Source organism: Vanessa cardui, chromosome 18 (assembly GCF_905220365.1).
Source record: "Vanessa cardui chromosome 18, ilVanCard2.1, whole genome shotgun sequence".
Taxonomy (NCBI): domain Eukaryota; kingdom Metazoa; phylum Arthropoda; class Insecta; order Lepidoptera; family Nymphalidae; genus Vanessa; species Vanessa cardui.
This window is the reverse complement of record NC_061140.1, coordinates 8,640,615-8,661,315: the sequence shown is the minus strand read 5'-3', so window position 1 is coordinate 8,661,315 and position 20,701 is coordinate 8,640,615. Positions and strand designations below refer to the sequence as shown.

General features: G+C 32.3%; 1 protein-coding gene across 1 annotated transcript in view; it reads right to left on the bottom strand.

Annotated features, from left to right (window-relative positions):
• Nucleotides 1-11,436, bottom strand: part of LOC124537623 (high affinity cAMP-specific and IBMX-insensitive 3',5'-cyclic phosphodiesterase 8) — a 231,674-nt gene extending 220,238 nt beyond the window's left edge. Inside the window, exon 1 of the mRNA XM_047114510.1 lies at nucleotides 11,276-11,436. The gene's annotated coding sequence lies outside the window, so the exon portion shown is untranslated. The remainder of the gene's footprint in view (nucleotides 1-11,275) is intronic.
• Nucleotides 11,437-20,701: the final 9,265 nt, after the last annotated feature.

Sequence of the window (20,701 nt, the reverse complement as noted above, 5' to 3'; positions counted from 1 at the left end):
CTTTTGTAATGATATGTAGCTAAATTATTAAATGAAATTTAAAGCTTCCATCGGCTTAGAATGAAGATATTACCAAGAATTAGCAAGACACTAAGTAAATCAGTTATTTCATACATTTCCACTTGGTGACACGACCTAAACTAGCAACATAAGTTAGACCGGGAAAGTAGTTCTTTAAATGGAATAAAAAATTTAAAAAGTTACAAGGACGATTGGACATTTTTCTTCGAAACCCTCAACCAATTTAAGCGAAACCAAAAGCACAAATAAATGCGTGTCCTAAACTAACAGAACGTCAATTACAAACATATGAGCAACAGAAAAGATACAAGAGAAAAATGACCCAAAAACTCAACTCTGTTTAAGTTGATTCCGAAAAAGTTACTTGTGTTTGCTGTCGTTCACTAAGGCTTTCTAAAATTTGGCCAAACGATTATGGCAGATATCTCAGCAACTGCAAACCATGAAGGAAGCTGCTATCAGATAACATGACTTTCTTCCAACAGATTATCATTTTTTCTTAAATTTGGACAACTTCTTGCAAAGAAAAAATTCAACCCCGATGCGGCAGTCCAAACCGCCTCCAAAGAGTTTATTATTTCTCGGTTTTGGTTCTTTAGTATCCATCATTCTAATGTAACATCTTTATATTGGTTTTTATTTTATTAAAAAATTTGTTAAACGAAATGTTCCGAGATTTGGTACTGTTAATTGGCTGGCGATTTTTCATCTGCGTACAACCAATACATCAAGTATCTTATTGTCAAAAATTAAAGTCTGAAGGACATTAGTTTCCATGGTTGGAGGCGTATTGACGGTTGACGGAAGTAGTGGTTTAATACTTTTTTCAAAGTCAGACTATACCAAGCTACTACTGCTGCTATTATACCAGCTACTAATTAGGAGGATAATTTGCGCATTGATTTGTCTAAAATAAATAAAACATTCCGCCTCCAGGGACTTCAATGAATGTATGTTTAATTAACAAATCGAATATATCAATAACTAACAAAAATAAGTCTTAATATTAAAAGACAGTTGAGATGAGGTTATAAACACGTGAATGTTTATAGATATTTTCTACGCAGTACCTCAAGAACCTGAACTGCTATGAAGTAGGAACTAGGTCCTGCGATTAATCACTTAATTACACTTCCTACATATTTTACTGCACATAATAGTGCAGTAAAATCCGTATACATATACGTCAGAGCGGAGACTTCATAACGTATCGAGACATGCTTCTGTATTTTCTTTCATAAACACATAAAGGTATTTTTTTTTATTAATGTTGCCAATGTTTTTCTTGGTTACAGTGCTACTTTTGTAGAGCCTATAACTTCACTATACTGTAATTGATATAATGGGTCTCCAAATCCAGCAATGTAACCATTTACTTAGTTGTCTAATTCAAAATGTATTCATAAATATATCCGATTTTTTCCATATTATTTACCATTGCTGTCATCTCTCTCCCTTCGTCCTCCCCTTTATGCAAGCCTGACTGGGTGGGTGGGTACCTATTCGTATATTCTACCACCAAGCAGCAAAATTTTGTATTGTTATGATCCGATATTAACAGTGAGTGAGCTAATTTGGTGCGTCACATCAATTTGTCACATGAAACTGTATAGCTGACCCGACAGACCTACAATGATTATATTTTTCTACTGGACTATGAAAAAAATGAGATATTTTATTAGATATTTATTTTAATAGGTATAAGAGACATTTTATCTCATATAAATAAAGTATAGTAAGGCATAAAATATAATTTAATTTTTTAACTACAATTATATTGAATCATTAGCATAAATAGTCATAAGCTGAGATGGTCCAGCGGGTAGAACGCGTGTTAACCGTAATCTTAACCGATGATTGCTGGCAAGCACTATATATATGTGCTTAATTTGTGTTTATGCGTGCTCGGCGCTGAAGGAAAACATCGTGGGGAAACCTGCATGTGTCTAATTTCATCGAAATCCTGCTACATACCACCAACCCGCATTAGAACAGCGTGGTGGAATATGTTCCAAACCCTCTCCTTAATGGAAGAGGAGGCCTTATCCCAGCAGTCGAAGATTTACAGGCTGTTACTTTATATTATAAATTTCAATAACCTAAATATGTATGTATACATTTCAAATGTATATAGACTTGAAATAAATTTGAACTTTATTCTAAACTGTTATTTATGACAGGAATATGATATAATTTTATTACGTTTGCGTCTCGAGTCTCATATGATGATTGAATTCAACTTTGAATAAGTTTTCAAAAGTAATCCGAGCTACCATGGACGGATTTTGAATCGTATTGTGAAAAATTGTAAATATAAAATTTGTTTATAGAGCTCTTTTAAATAAGCTTACAAATGAAATAAAAATATATCATATTTTATTGTCTATATGATATGTATCTGCTATTAAAATGCGTGCTTGTTGCTTATAACTAGTACGCTATGGAAGCATATAATTTTATGGACAACTAGCGTCCCTCCTCGGCTTCGCACGGCTTTTTATATGTATCATTATATTATGACCAAATTACATAAAATCATTATAAATTGTAGCCTATGTGTTTTTTTAATAAATATCCTAGATTATTATAAGTATTCATTTAATTCCGTTCAGCAGCTTTTTCGTGAAAGAGTATATCAAACAAACAAACATACATACATACATCCATCCTCACAAACGTACGTAGTTATTTTATAGTTTAAACTTTTGTTAGTAGAAATAAAATTACATACCTCTAGAGCGCTACTTTCTTAAATTCAAGAGGTAGAGGTATGTGCAGGCCCATCTAGGTAGGTACACCCACTCTAGCACAAAACAGTGGAATAGCATTTTTCAGTATGAAGATCGAGTGAGACATCGCAACTTGAGGCACAAGGGACGTTCGTAGTTCCAAAGTTGGAGGCACATTGGCGATGTAAAAAAGGGTCAACAAACCAAACCTATAGTCGGGGGTGACCACTTACCATCACTCGTCCACCTAACAATACGATTTACAAAAATTAACGTATTTTTGGAATAAACTTAAATAATAATTTAATTACAAATTACAATTTCTTATGTAGAATACTGGATATATAGAGATAGATATTTGACAATATCTGAAGTGTGAACATTTAATTCCTTGAATCATTCTTCTTGTTATTTACATACTAATAACGGTTATTTTATTATACTATACTGTCCAAAATTATTTTCACTCTTGTTAGTAAACATACCTCATGTTAATTTTGATAAAAAGTGTATCGAAATAAAATCTACATAAAAGGCACATGTTAGTTCATTATAGGTAGACACTATGTTTTATACAATCAAATCGATATATTATCATTATTAATTTAATAAAATACGTATTATAAAATCTTATATGTTAAAATAATATAAAAAGGAGAACATAATGTGCGAAGTTTTTTCAGGAATGTTAGGGTTTATAGTTTTTGAATTACCATAAACTTTATAGAGAGGCGTAAATGTAGGATAAAGCCTCCTCTCCACTTAAGTAGAAGGTCCGGAGCTTGGGTAAGTGGATTTACGAGAACACGAGGCATATAACATATGCAGGCTATTTCCTTCTATACACTTAAGCGTTTGAATCTATTGTGGTGATTTCCTCGTATTTGAACCTGTTTCAAAATTGTATCAAATCTTCTTATATAAACATTGATTCATTACGGCTTATTTTAGCATTATCATCTTTATATTGATGAAAACTGAATAGTTTTTGTTGACGGTTATTTAATAATGCATTTACTGAGTCGGATAGTCCAAAGTACCATTAGTATGGAAAAGAACCCAGACATTAGAATCCTATTGAATCTCTGTTAAGTTGTTTGTTATTAATTAACAAATATTTCGAAGAATACATAACCTCATTTTTTTCCGTTTCGATGAAAAATAACACACATAATCATCGAAATCTGTCATCGGAACTGTTTTAGAGAAACCTAATTTTCGCATTGACGATGTATTTTAACGCGCCTCGTCAAAACCGCCTCACAAACATCGTCAGTTTATTTTCAACTTCCGCAGGCAGGTGGCAACATACATCTTAAATAGGGCTGCCATACGTTCAGATTTCTACGGATTTGTCCCACTTTTATCTACTAGATTACCTTTGAAAGCCCTAATAATTAATCGTGTAGTGATCAACAAATTGTTAACCATTATGTTAAAGTATTAAACGTGTGTCAATTAAAAAAAAATCGGCATGTAAAATCAGTGTTTCCCAAACATTTTCAATATATTTAGATGGCGTCCCTAATCTCCGGTAATGCTGCGTCATGTAACTATTTTAAGACGTCGAAGTGTGACCCAAGATAAAACTAAAGTGGGCTGTTATCTCGGTTATCGTACAGATACTTATGATGAGACTGTTTATCTCTAGTATTAGAACTCTAATGCGCGTGCGTGCTTAAGTGTTTAGGCGGAGTGTGTACACTTAAAATGTTGGAATTCTTAAATGATACATTTTTTGTATTTTTTTTAATTATGCACCTAATGGCTATCTATAGCATGTTAAAAACAATGACATTTTAAATAGTAGCAGTATTTTATTTATCACTCATTTGAAGATAATAAAACCAGTTAATTCCAGTTTTAACAAGATTAAACTGACTTCTTAAAGCGCTATATAACTTACTTTTAAAAAATATCTTTATTGTAATTTACTAGATTGTGTCAACAAAGATGATAAAAATGTATTTCTTTAAGCCAGTTTTATATTGTATGTGAGTACGCATTACGTACACAGTAGCACACAAATACAACCTTAAAATTTAACCTTAAATATTTATATGAAATGAAAAAAATATCCTACGTTCTGATATTTAGACTCGATGTAAAGAAATCCCTATTGGATTTATCTGTATCTCGATATGCGTAGCTGTCGTGTTTTAATTGGACATTAAAATTGAAAGATTGAATTGTGTGCCGTGACTGCAAACAACACGACGATTTTTTATACCGTCATGTCATAATTCGTAGCTGTAAATATTTTACTATAAAAATAAGAAAAATACAACTATTTGAATAATGATAAATATTGTACTTTACATTAATTACTCAATACACATAAATTACTCTCCTTTTATTAACCTATTGAGTCGAGATGGCCCAGTGGCTAGAACGCGTGAATCTAACCGATGATTGCGGGTTCAAACCCAGGCAAGCACCGCTGATTCATGTGCTTAATTTGTCTTTATAATTCATCTCATGCTCAGCTGTGAAGGAAAACATCGTGAGGAAACTTGCATGTGACAAATTTCATAGAAATTCTGCCATATGTGTATTCCATCAACCCGCATTGGAACAGCATGGTGGAATATGTTCCAAGGTTTGGAACATACTCCTCAAGGGGAGGGGAGGCCTTTAATTTTGTAATTCCCAGCAGTGGGAATTTACAGGCTGTTGTTGTTTTGTTGTTGTTATTAACCTAGTGGTTGCCCTCAGTTTTGCTCGCATTGTAGGGTTTGATAATCAGGAAAAAAGAGTCTATACACTTCCTTGCTGTTCAATCCTGCTTCATAATAAATAACATGAAATCCAGTTCAGTGGTTCGGCTTGAAAGATCAACATAGACAGAGTTACATTTTTATTTATTCAGTACATATGTTCAAAGTTAATAAAATAGTGACTTGTGACGAAGGAGGTCTGATAGCAAATATGGGATAAAAGTAAAGTGTCCCGAACGAATATAGCGTCACCGTGCTTCAATAAAGAACCCAAAATAAACAAGGGCTAACGTTTAATTAAATTCGTACCGTACTTATGCCTAAATGTCTCTGCCAAAGCGTCGTTTGTTCTTCAAAACTAATTGACCTATTTTGATAACACTTTCACAATTTGTTTCCTTGATCTTCCTGCAATTTGTTTCGGAATTACTTTTTAAATTCTAGCAAAAAAATATGCAATATATTTGATGACTATACGAAGACACAAATAATTTATTTTAATAAAGTACTACTCTGCGTTTTATTCATATTAACACATCTCTATTTCAATAGCTCCCCGTCCTAGCTTAACCCGAGTATAACAAGGGTGCAAATACAACTTTTACACTAAAAAAAAAATTTTTTTTCAGCTTAAAAAGTAAATTTTCGCAGATTTTCTTTACGATTCTGATTTTGTCTCTAGTTCTATTTATCGATAAAAACCACATTCAAATCCGTTACGTTGTTTAAATGATCTAAGCGTACAGACCGCAGGAAGCGACTTTGTATATTCACAATATTATTTTACATACATGTGACGTAATTTGCTAAAGGTATGGGTAATTAGGGCTGTCAATCTCTGCCCCAGTCTCTGTTTCAAGGATGCACCTTTCAGAGCCCGTTTTAGACATTAATATCCGGGTCTACAAAGGTTACGTCTTTTCTCGCCCTAAACATAATAAAATAAAACATTTCAAATTTTATGCACCGTATTTTTTATTATTAAGTTATTTTTCTTGGTTGATAAGAATGTAATTTCAAGGTCAATTGCAGTTGTACTATTAGAAACGTTGCTTAAAATACTCAGTGTCAAGATTTGAATCCCAAAAATGGTCTTACTTAAGTCAATTATAGTAGTTCAGTAGCAATATTTTTCTCACATTCGATTCAACGATGACGTCATCGTCGCAGAGCCAATCACAACCTGTGTAGTCATCGGTAATTCAAAAATTTAGAATTCAGTGCTGTCTGGAAATAAAAACACGCATAAAGAAATTTACGAAAAGTAAATTAGGAAAAAACCTCAACCTGCTTGTTTGAAATACATGTGTGCCCTAAATACATTTTACATTCAAGAAGGAAAACTTCTTTGAGGATAAAAAATTAACGTCGAATTTGAATGCGTATTCAAATGAAACCGTTCCAAGGCAAAGATTCACTTCCGTCACGTGAAGTTACTCGCGTTTTCTTTTTTATTTTACATTTATCTAACATATATGATATATGTTAAAGCAGTAACTAATGAGTTTCTTTGTGATTCTTCAGCAAAAATCTATTTGAATATTTTATATAAATACTCAACAACAACAAACAACAACAGCCTGTAAATTCCCACTGCTGGGCTAAAGGCCTTTGAGGAAAAGGTTTAGAACATATTCCACCACGCTGTTCCAATGCGGGTTGGTGGAATACACATGTGGCAGAATTTCTATGAAATTTGTTACATGCAGGTTTCCTCACGATGTTTTCCTTCACCGCAGAGCACGAGATGAATTATAAAGACAAATTAAGCACATGAATCAGCGGTGCTTGCCATTGTTTGAACCCGCAATCATCGGTTAAGATGCACGCGTTCTAACCACTGGGCCATCTCGACTTATATATAAATACTCATCTTCTATCAATCATTTTGTTAAAGACATCTACAATTAATTTCAAAATAAGAATACTAAAAATCGATTCTAAATTATTATTAAGTTGGCAACCTTGTGTAACTCACAGGAAGTGTGGCCGTCACACGATTGTCAACAAGAACGCACGAAGTAACAATTAGCGTGTGGCGAATGTCTACTTTCTGCCTCATACGCGAACTGGCACATGTCGTTTCAATTGAAAAACATGTAAGACCTTTTTTAAGATAATCTTAAACAACCACTGTTAATTTACAAAAAAAAAAAAACAATTACATATTACGTGTATGTTCTACTGACCGATTTCAGTGGCTATTGTTGATTGCCCAGTAAAGCAAGCGGTAAAAGATGCATGAATTCTTAACAAGTAGAGCAAAGAGGTTACAACAACAACAACCTGTAATTTTTCCACTGCTGGGCTAAGGCCTCTTCTCCCTTTTTGGCTTGGAACATATTGCACCACGCTATTCCAATGCGGGTTGGTGGAATACGCATGTGACAGAATTTCTATGAAATTAGACACACGCAGGTTTCCTCAGGATATTTTCCTTCACCGTCGAGCACGAAATCAATTATAAACAATTAAGTACATGAATATTTAGAGGCTTGCCTGGGTTTGAACCCGCAATCATCGGTTAAGATGCACGCGTTCTAACCACTGGGCCATCTCGGCTCGAAGTGGTTAACATACGTTAAAATATAATTTTAATAATTCATAGGTATATCACTTGTAATCTTTCAGAATCAATACAACAATACAGCAACAATTATAAACGAGACATTGAAAATGTAAGGCATCGAATACGTCGTTTACACGAGTAACAATGCCATACACCAGTACGAGTAAACACTTTTAACATTACCTGGATTATATTTTATCTCGATCAATTTTACATAAGGCGCATACAGAGAAGTTCGAATATGTTTTACGTCATTAATCATTATAATTCGATCGAGTTAATCGACTAGAGTCAACGGACGCTGGTACTTTATAGTGTTATTAATAAACGCGAAATAATGTGGATGAAACTCATGTTTATTTCATGGTTTCTTAATATTCATGTTTAAATCATTTATATTATACACAGGCATAGATTGTATTTGGTACACGTAAGCTTTTTTATTTATTAAATGGCTCTGCACAATTCACCTTTTGCATTCCGTTCTTAAAAAAAAAAAAAAAAAAAAACTACATTCGTTTTAAAATAAAGTTTCACAGATCATTATTATTTTTATCTAACATACCAAACGTCTCATAAAAACAGTCTTAATATATCATAAATCATTATCGTTGGTGATTATAATGAACCGCGAAGAAAATACAGATTAAATATATGAAAGTTAAATATCAGAAAACAGAATGCGCATAAATAAATTTTAAATGAGGTCGTTTATATTTTTAGAACTCCTTAATGGACAGACCATAAACAAAATTTAACAATACCCAGATATTTAAAGAGTGCAGCAGGCGTGGAGTAAGCGTACTCGATCCGAATGCGTGACCCACTGATATTATATTTAGCTCAGAAAGTGTGTTTTATTTGTTATCAACGAAGCCGCTTGAGTATTATTGGAGAACTTAAGCAGAACATTATGGACGAAACGAAGCATAAATATTTATAAATAATTGGATACCGAATTCGTTTATCGAAAACTTGTGTTCACGTGATTCCTATTTAAAGAAATTTAGCCGTAAGAAAGTTTACGCTAAATTCAAAGTTGATCAACGGTGAATTTGAGAAATGTCTTTATTTTTTAGAGTTTTTATTATAACTTCTAGTATCAAATGGTAAAATAAATTGCTGCAAAGTGACATAGCATCTTAAAAACAAACTCTTTTACATGTGTATTTCTCATAAATACAACAGATAAACTTTACTTTTACAATTCGTTTTTTTGTGCTCAACCAATGGTTAGTAACCACCAACAATCAAACATTGGCCCCAAACTTGGTTTCTAAGGTATTAAGTCCTGTATGTTGGTAATTACGCTTGCTTACTCATCTTTTAAACTAGAACACTACAATACTTAGTATTGCTGTTTGGATATCTGACGAGTGGGTGGTAACCTACCCAGAGAAAATATTTATTTTATGATTGGAATAAATACTAATTTTATAAAATATTTAGCCTAAGTATTCTGACGGTTAACGTGATTGTAAAATATGAATATTGGTAATGTAAAGGTAAAAACAAAAGAAAGTTTTCATTCACTGAACAATAGAGAGTAGAGACACGTCAATGATCACTTCTGTCTATTATTGTATACAAAAATACCTGTGTGTAGCTGGGCTAAGACGCTTCTTCTCTCTTTGAAAACTAGGAGCTTATGCCACCACGTTGTTCTAATACGAGTTGGTGGTTTGGTAAAAAAATATTTTAATTATCATCAAAGTATTCGTAAAGTTTAATTTTAATTTATTTGCTTCTAAGGTAAAGTAATGTCTTGTGTCCGAAATTCTTTTGACATGCGCGCTCCTCAACGTCCGTAGCAGTCACATATTTTATTGCCGTTTCACATTCCGAGTCAAATTTACTGCCCAACTCGATAACGTTAAATTTTCATTACCTATAGCTTAAATAAATCACACGACTTCTATGGTACGTTAAATTATAATCCAAAATGGCCACACGCAGATATATCACTTTTAGTATAAAACTAGTGATTCGCCCCGGCTTCGCACAAAAGCAATGCTGATACTGAATATATTACAGAGTGTCTTACAACGCTCACTCACCTTTTTTGCCATTAGACAACAAAAACCGAATGACAAACATTACTTAGATCTATCTCGTAGGTTTCATCCAGCGTTTGCAATGTAAGCACAAAAATGTGTTATTTACAACATCACTTTAATAACTGCTAAAATTATCACTGTTTCTCTACTCTATCGTGCATGTATTACCTATAAACGTTCCTCATGAATCAGTGAATCATTTGAAAAAAACCGCATCAAAACCGTTGTATAATTTTAAAGATCTAAGTATATATAGGGGCAGTCAGCGATAAGCGACTTTGTCTTATACTATTTAAAGATATTCAATACGGCAAATGTATTATTATTTAATAAATTAAGATATAAAGATAATTCTTTTCTCAACCATTGAAGAAGAAGAAGATCTATTGAAGAAGGTTAAGACTTTTTTGAATTCAAAACACATTTCACTATGTACCTGCTCAAAATACCTCCGAACTGAGATCCTTTGAAATAATGTTAGTGAATTTGTTTTAAGGGCTACTAGTTTTATTAATAAAATTCATTAAATTTAATTGAATACTATTCCATAATACATTTTTTAAATTCATTAATCGCTAATTGATATTAAGAATCTTCTCTTATAACGTGTTTTTACTGTATTTTTTTTTAATAAATGATATACTAATTAAGCAATTATTAATATATTATTTTCTGACATATGGTATTGTTTTTGTACAAATCTAAACCTTATTAATAAGAAAGTAAATTTAGTCAAACCATTTACCAAATGGAAATCATAAATTTATATTATGTAAGTATGTTTGTGTATACAAGTATGAAACTAGGTAGGTTAAAATCAAAAGAGATCTTACATCAAATAAAATATATCAGCTTATATTTTTTCTTCAATAACATAATACTACAAACAGTTATCGTACGTTTTTAACATTTGTATGTTTATTTGATAACCACATTGTGACGTGACGTCATCGACAAGCGAAAATAAGCCTTATGTTTGATTGTCACAGATTTCGACGAATTTGTATATTACAATAAAGGTATCCTTTACGAATGAAGTATTTAAATACGACAAAACTATATCTTAATGTACATTTTCTTTTAGTTTCAGATATTCCAATTAAAAACATTATAATATGCGTGCACGCAGATTAAATGGCGAAAAGAACGGTTATCAGTGCGAAAAATTAACAAACGGCTTACCTGTTAATGACCTTGGGCACTTTGAATCACAAACACACACAGAAAAGTAAATGTCTAATTAAAAAAAAGTATACACTGACTTTAGTTTAACACAATACGGCCTTTTTAGAAATGAAACGAGTTGCCGAGGCCCGGGAGCGCGAAACGTGCACCTCCCTCGACAGACGCATGGCGACTGAGGATCCCCGCCGCCCGCCCTAGGTTTTCAACCGCCCAAACGAAAAATACATAATATTTTTTATAAATTATTTTTACCGTAACGAAATATCTTTTATTTTCATTGGAATTTAAATTTAATTATCCGAGCTTCTATAACAAAAAAAATATATGAAACCCACACTTGCTTATGACTTTAGAAACTTTAGAAAAGGAGCATCTTGATAATGTATAAAGGCCTTTTGGAAAATATTTTACTACATTCTCATTTCGGTTGATACATGTGGAAGATTTACAGCCGACATGATTTCGTCAAGATGTTTTTTCACCGCCTAATGAGTTTAATAATAGGCATAGATTAAGCACATGACAAATCAGAGGTTCTTGTCCAAGCTTGAACCCGTAATCTTTGGTCAATATTTACGCACTAGCAACTGTGAGATATCGGTTTACATAAATAGTAAATTTAATATTTCGAAATGAAAATGAAACTAAATTATTAAGTATATTCTGATAATTATTTGCACAAAGAGAAATGCTAACATTATTATTCTCAAAAGTATATTACATTACTATTAATTAACTATACAAAAAACAGCTACATGTAAAATGTACTTTGTTTTTTTTTTCAATAATGATGCAAAGATACTATTTTATTCGTTTTAAAAACAAAGATAAAGTTATAAGACAAATAATATTTAAAATATAATTCTGTTAGGGGTTGAAATTATTTTCTAAGTTAGTTAATTTTATATTACAGCGTGCCGTTATATCCCTCTGAGCATTCCCTACTTAATTAATACTATCGAGGCCTGTATTACCCTTGCGTTCTCAGTGATCCGTTGTAAATAAATATCACTTAGTCCGTCTATATCATTGGATGTTTTATTCAAGTAAGTTATTATTGGAGCCGACATGGCCCAGAGGTTAGAACGCCTGTATCTTAACCGATGATTGCGGGTTCAAATCCACGCAAGCACCGCCTAATATTCATGTGTTTAATTTGTATTCATTATTCATCTCGTGCTCGGCGCTGAAGGAAAACATCGTATGTATCTGATTTCATAGAATTCTGTCACATGTTAATTCGACCAACCCGCATTGGAACAGCGTGGTGAAACATGTACCGAACCTTCTCCTCAAAGGGAGAGGAGGCCTTTGCCCAGCAGTGGGAAAATTACAGGCTGTTGTTGTTGTAAGTTATTACCAGCATTTTTGAAAAACAATTATCTAGAATTATATTAAAGAAGATCAATTTACATTGGAATAGCGTGTTATAGTAAGGTCGAAACTTCCTTCTCAAAAACAGACTGTTACTTTTTACTTTTTGAAACTCATTAGTCACTCTTTTCCATCATTTCAATACTAAATTAATTCAAGAGTTTTATCATACTGACCACCAAAAAGTATTAACTGCATGCATTTTTTATCTTCATAAATGTGAAGGTAACAGTGTTTGTATGTTTGTTGCTGTTTCACGAATAAACTACTGACCGGTATTGAATTGAATTTAGTATTTAATTAATTTGATTCTGACATGGCTTTTTCTACAAATACGAACTAAGCCGGGGAGTATACTCTGTTATGAACAGAGTCCGCGAAGTAAAGTCTATATAATCTTACATGACTACTATGCCTAATTGAATAAAATTTTTTTAATCATTTATATTTGGTTGCTATACCATCGACATTGTTAAATACATTGATTGAGTCGTATAAGACAATACCGATCAAAGATGAGATGACTTTGTGATTAAAACGCGTGCATCAGAACTAATGAGTGCGGATTCAAATCCAAGCACCATGATTTTTTCAGTTGCATGTGGAAAGGGATAGTAGGCCTTAATGCAGTAGTAGTATTGTATTTGTTTATTTTAAATAGGCTTTTTGAATGGCCTTGAATAAGTATTTTATATTAAGGTATTTATATTATAACTATTTGTATTTTTTAATATAAGATAAATCAATTAAATGTAGAATATAAAATCACAGTGGCGAGCAATTGGAGAGGCCCATGTCCAACAGTGGATGAACATGCGCTGTTGATGATAAAATTGGTTTGAAATTTAACGCGCTTTACCTTTCGAGGACTTTATATAGAGAGTATTCATATATCAAACAGTATTATTAATGAAAGCGAAAAAGCGCTTAATTTAATTTTGCAAAAATTTAATCATTACGCAGTTTCGCTTCGGTCGAAATTCCTTTAAAATACATTTTATTGTTTGTGCTCATGGTAAACAATTTACCTTACTATAACGAATCTATACGTATAATAAAATTGGAGTGTCGGTTTTGAATATTAAAATAGCCCTTTTTTACACAATACATTTGTATATATGTATACACATATACCAAAATAACTTTTTTTTAATTTTTTGTCTGTTTGATTGTTCCGGCTAATCTATGGAATGGCTGGACTGAGTTTGAGGCGACTTTCACTTTTATTTTAAAATTATGTAGAAAATATTATCTCTCCCGTGCGAAGCCGGGTAGGGCCGCTAGTACATATATAATAAATTGTTACACAATTCCCATCGACAGAAAGCATGTTTATAAAAAGAAAAATTCAACTACGTGCACCTTGAAAACTACGTAATGTAATGTTTATTTTATGTAATAGGTTGGCGGACGAGCAATGGTACCACCTGATGGTAAGTGGTCACCATAACCAGACGGAATTGTACAAAGCCCTATCACCAAGCTAACTCTGAAGTAATAAAGAAGTGATTTTTTATAATTCCTACTTAAAAACCTACTTTATCAATATATTAAAAAATCTTATATCTTAGAAGATTTTAGTATATAAAACTGTAATACATTATTAACTCTTAATTAAAAAAAGAAAAACAATTTTTACATTTTTATATGTTTCATTTATTTGGATTGAAAAGCTGTTTTTTACAGCTTTATGGTAATAGGCAGAACGTTATAGGGACAGATAACAAAATATCAGATGATTCATTTTAAGCTTTTAGTATTTAAAGCTCTTTGCTAAGTTATATCCTACCATCATAGCTTGTCTTAATGTAATTAAACATGAGTAAGCATTCATTGTGATATACAATGAATAATATATATATGTTATTTTATTGACCTACTTGTACTAGTAGTCAGTAACAAAATTCAACTGGAAAATTTATATTGTTGATTTCTACGTAGGTTATATATATATATATATATATATCTAATTGTACTTTTTTTAAAAAAATAAATATGAGACAACATCACATACATTACTCTGATCCCAATGTAAAGTAGCATAAGCACTTGTGTTATGGAAAATCTGAAGTAACGACGGTGCCACAAGCACCCAGACCCAAGACATCATAGAAAACTAATGGTAATCTACATCGACTCGGCCGGGAATCGAACACGGAAGCTCGGAGTGGCGTATCCATGAAAACCGGTGTACACACCACTCGACCACGGAGTTCGTCAAAATTTTTTGAATTTGGAGTAATTGGAGCATTAAAATGGTAGAATAGTAATTACTGACATTCTTGTCAATTCATTTCGGTCGGATCTACTTTCCGGTGGTACGTTTAATTCAACATTCGTAACATTACGATTGAAAAGTATTTTTGTGTAACTTGAATAAAGAATATTTTCATTTCCTGTCGGTCGCAATAGAATCTACATTCTGAACCCTCATAGGGGGAAGCTTTACATTTAATTAAATCTCGTAAATTGTTAATGTTTTTCCTTTTTTTTATTGTTGTCTTTTAAACATTTTAATTTAATTTCGAATAAATTCTTAGGTAAATAAGTAAAATTGATAAAACTGATATCAAACCGGTGGAACAATTATATTGCAATTTCATTTTAATTGAAAATTATATAAAATGAAATCATATTATTAATATTTTAGGGGTATCCATATTAAAATAGTATATATTTTCATTTATTCGAAAGATACACGGAATGCAGTAGCCTGTGGTTAATTGCTTCGCTTAGATTGTAGAGAGGGGCATATGAGACGCAGTGTAGCCACTGCAGTAAGCTTCCTAAGCAAAAGCGCAAAAGCTTTCAGCCTCTGAGGATTTAATTAAAATGATAAATGAAAACGTCTGTCAAATAATAATATTTTGTTTTATTTTATTTTCTATACTTATAATAAATCTGTAGGGATGTCAATTCTGTACATGAAATATTTTTCCAAAATAACTATCAGGGGGTGATCAGGGGTCGATACTGATGCCAAAAATGCAATCAATAAAATTTTTGTCTGTCTGTCTGTCTGTCCGTATAACCGTTATAGAAACAAAAACTACTCGACGGATTTTAACGAAACTTGGTACAATTATTTTTCATACTCTTGAGCTGGTTATAGTATACTTTTCATCACGCTACAGTCAATAGGAGCAGAGCAGTGAAGGGAAATGTCAGAAAATGGGAGAATTTACTCCAAATTTTAAGCTTCCGTCGCGTGTACATCCTTAATGGGTAAAGCTACATAGAAATTGTGTATTACGGAAATGTTCTCCTCAAATATATGTAAAAAATATCCCATGACAGCCTTTGTCTATCTTTTATGGTTGACTCACAATAACACGTGTCACTCCCAATAGCTTAGTAGTTCGAAGCTTTCTGATTATATTCGTCTATTCCTGCGTTTATAACACTATCAATCATCCCAAATTAAAAAAGTTAACAGTATTAACTGTTAAATAAAAAAGAAGCATAGAAATCGGTATAGAAACACCAAAGTTATACATGAAATACGCTAATAATAAAGCTATCGCACGTGAATATTAAATCTATACTACTATATAAATCTCTAGAGACTGTCTGTACACTTATTTTTGTCGTAATTCGTCATAAGCGTTCTTTTTATGATTGACTGACATAATTTTTACCATTTAAGACATTTTTGTCTGTCTGTATGTTCTGCTATAACTCGAGAACAGATGCACCGTATATCTTTATTTACAAAATTGGTATAAAGGAAAAACATGTGCTTGCGCAAATGATGTGTAGAGATGTGTATGTATGTGTGTCATCGATAAACTCAAAAACTATTTGATCGATCATTAAGATTAAATGAATAAAGAGATTATGCTATCCCAATTGATGTAACTCGCCACTAGGTAGCGCTGCGATATAAATATATCAACACCGTTCAACCGATTGTCACGAAAATGAGTATTAAAAATAATAATATAATATCGAAAATAATCACTTTCTCCGTGAAAAATACTTTAAAGTGATTATTTCATCCGTATCATTAAAAATAACCAACAGATGGCCCTTACGACTATTACGATGCATTTATATGTCGATCAACCGATAAGTATAAAATATGAATTAAAAAAGCAAATCATCACTGAATAAAACAATTGATATAAATAGAAACTACCATGACATTGAAGAAACAAAAGATCAGAACATCAACAATATATGCGCAGCGTCATCCAAAAGAGCTACGGAAACAACATACCAACAAGAAATACGTTTAGAAACAAATATAATCCGAATTTCTACTTTGAGAGTTTCCAAAACAGTTAGTCAACGTAATGATCAAGTTCCAGATCTTCGAACAAGAATCTTTATCAAGAGATACTGAAAAACCTGACGAGCGAGCCCAACGACTGGATGATCAACGATTAAAATAGACTAAGTCAAGAACTAGAATCAATCTCAATAAATCCCGATGTGATCATTGGTTCAATGAATATAGTATGCCCATATTGTCACGCTATTATGTTTAAAATAAACTTCTGATATAGTGCTACTCCACTGACAAAATGTATTTACCACAACTGGTTGAACCACCAGAACCCCTTCTTATCTACGTTACGAGAACTACTGAGGAGTCTGAATATTTCCTTCAACATATTAGAAATTACAATTCTTGCTTTGAAATAACATCATTTGGAGCAACAAATATTGTACAATACAATAATTTCGCGTCTACGTTACGTAAGTGTATCATAAGATTGGTTCACTTCTTTCAGTATCTAAATAAAATCCAGTTTCTGGTCATTTACTCCATGGACAACATAGAAAAAGATTAATCTTCGATGCATGTTCAGTACCACAACTAATCGAGAGATCATCGCTAAATTTAGGATTATGCTTTATGAAAATAAATCTTTAGTAAAATATTTTAAAACTGCTCTAGAAGGTGAAACAACAAATGATTCAAAGTCATTATCAATGCAGATAGAATGCCATTGAATGCAGAGCATGAAAGGTGTTTTAATGCTGCCATAGCTCCTGAAGTCACATCTGTAGTTGTCGGTACAGAAATTACAAAACGAGGTATTGTTATCACTAAGCGACGTGTCGCTGAAACACCTCAATAATATGACAATTATTACGATTATCAAATTATGTTTATGGGAGAAGATGATGGATATAATCTCGGACTGTATCAAAATAATCTCACGACAGGCTCTGTGACATCGAAGAGTTAGTTGTATGGATTTTTTTGCGTATCGCATAATGATTAGAGATAATCAATCTGACCATATTCTGAAGTGTCGTCAACTGTTTTAACAATTCATTGTTGGCATTAAACTACATTCGATACAACCAATCAAAACTCTGAGCCAAAGAGTACATTTATTTACGAGATACAATATCGAATGATAAAGTATCTGCTGATATTGGACAAAGATCTTCGTACAGTGGAAGTCCAAGACATATGCACGAATATGCTCAGGATGCTTTGATGTACGTTCGCAAGGTTGTTGTTGACAAGGTTGTAAATGTAATAACATCGCTATTCGATAGAACCGGATAAAAGAGGACGTGTCGGTTTGATGCAAAATTTTACAGACTATAGAAATTTAATTAAAAATTTCATCGCACCTATATAACATCGTATAAGTTTATGTTTGTCATGACCAATCTGCAGCCTATCGAGAACATCATTGAAGAAGATGAAATAGATGACGAATATTAAATAATTTTTTTTTAAGAATTTGATTAGATCTCGAATTTTTTCTCTCTTTAATTGGTTGTTTATTATTTGTACATTGTTGATGATCAGTAATTAAATACAAAAGGAAAAATTTAAAAAAAAATTTCTGCGACTAATGCCCAGCGAAGCGGGCGGGTATAGCTAGTTTTTAATAAAATTCGACTTGTTTAAGAAACAGTTTATTCCATTTTTAGTTTTGCTAACGATTTTAATATGAGATTATTTTATACAGGGTTATTGGTAATTCGACGTATATCCGTGAGGAGGTGATAGGGATGACTATTTGTAATAATTTTAACCCCCATATACATGGTACAAAAAAAAACATTTTTGAATTATCACGTATTTAGCTTTTTTCAAAATTTGTCAAAAAAGCAACTTTGAATTACCAATAACCCTGTGAAAGCCAAAATTGTATACAAATAAAAAATAAAAATGATCGCGTGGAATGGTAGCAAGAATTAGTTTTTCCGATGACTCGGAATTCCGATCTTCTGGGCAAAGGAGAACACTCCTCCTGTCACCAGTAAAGGCAGTCAAGCTGTTTCATACTCTTTATGAACATTTTTGCAATACTACATCAAGATTACACATACAAACGATACATAGACATAACTTAGAATAAGAGTTAAATATTTGGATATCTTGTTCGCTTCTGTTTTTCCGGTACGACACTGGCCATTAACATTGTTTTCCTGATATGAGACGGGGCCAGCGTGTCAACGTTTGTTTTGTCTCATTCCAGGGCCCGTTCTTTTCCCAGGGAATCAGTGTCAGTGACATTATCATCGTAATACCACGTTGCTCATTAAGCGCAGGAACTTCGATGGTTATAACAACTTTTTGGACAAGAAAGACGCAAGAAGTATCGCATCCATTCTCCATCCATCCATCATACTTAAAATGCATACAATATTAATTATGAATGATTTTCTTAAATGTATACAGAATTATATTTGTTAATCATTATTAAATAAGTTCCAAACAAATTACTATCCAGACGAAAACTACACGAAATAGTTTATAGTATGCTAGTAGCAATTCGCAGTGGTATCGCAAACCAATTTATTGGAACAAATGACAGATTCACCGGCGTTAACTTGGAGATTGTTTGAACGAAACAGTTAACAGTTCTTCTGTGCGATTTTAATTAATCGACCTATATACATATTATAAATGTGAAAGTAACTCAGTCTGTTTGTCTGTTTTACGACAAAACTGCTGAACCGAATTTAATGAAATTTGGTATGAAGCAAACTTGAACTCCAAGAAAGGCAATAGGGCAAAACGATCGTGAAACTGCGGGCGACTAGTAGTAAATATATTTGTTTTTTTGTTTACTTAATATATATATATATATATATATGTATATATATATATATATATATATATATATATATATATATATATATATATATATATATATATTAAGTAAACAAATTCTGTTAACAATTGAAATTTTAAAAAACAAGTATTTTTTTTTCTATCATAGACAATAATGGATTCCAGATATTTAATTATGTTCCTAAATTACTTTGAAATTAGTATCGAAAAACAAATATTAATATTTCACTTTGTTGATATTGTTAAATTAAAACCTTTCTTTGTATCAGAATTATCACACATTAATTTTACAAAAATTTGTTTTAATCATTTTTTTTAAAAACACATGAATATATTGTCGGCTCTAGAGCCTAAAGACTTTATAATATTTTAGCTCATCGTTAAATCTCTCATTGAACGTTCTTTTATATATGTACTGTCAGTTATAGTCCGTATCTTTGCTCGCATTTGTGTCCTTCCTTAAGATTCTTGCTTCATATCCAATTTCATCAAAATGGTTCAGTGGCTTTGAAAAATAACTGACAAACAGTACTTACCCATTATAATATTATTGTAGATTTCTTGCATGTAGCTCTCTATAGCATTAATTGATCCCCCTTTTCTTTTTATCTTTTTTAACATAGTTAAGGTATCTCAAAAACTAACACACATATTTACAAGTTTTCAATATTTAGCGTATATTTACTTGTTGCTAGGGCTATGTGCAAACCCGTCTGGGTAGGTACCACCCACACATCAGTTATTCTACCGCCAAACAAAAGTGCTCGGTTTTATTGTGTTCCGATTTGCAGGGTGAATGAGCCAGTGTAACTACAGGCACAAGGAACTTAAAATCTTAGTGCCCAAGGTTGGTGACTCATTGGCGATGAATGGCATGGTTCATTTTCTTATATTGCCATTGTCTATGGGCGTTGGTGACCACTTACTATTAGGTGGCTCATATGCTCGTCCACCAACCAATAGCGTAAAAAACTGATTTTTTTACGAACAACAATTTC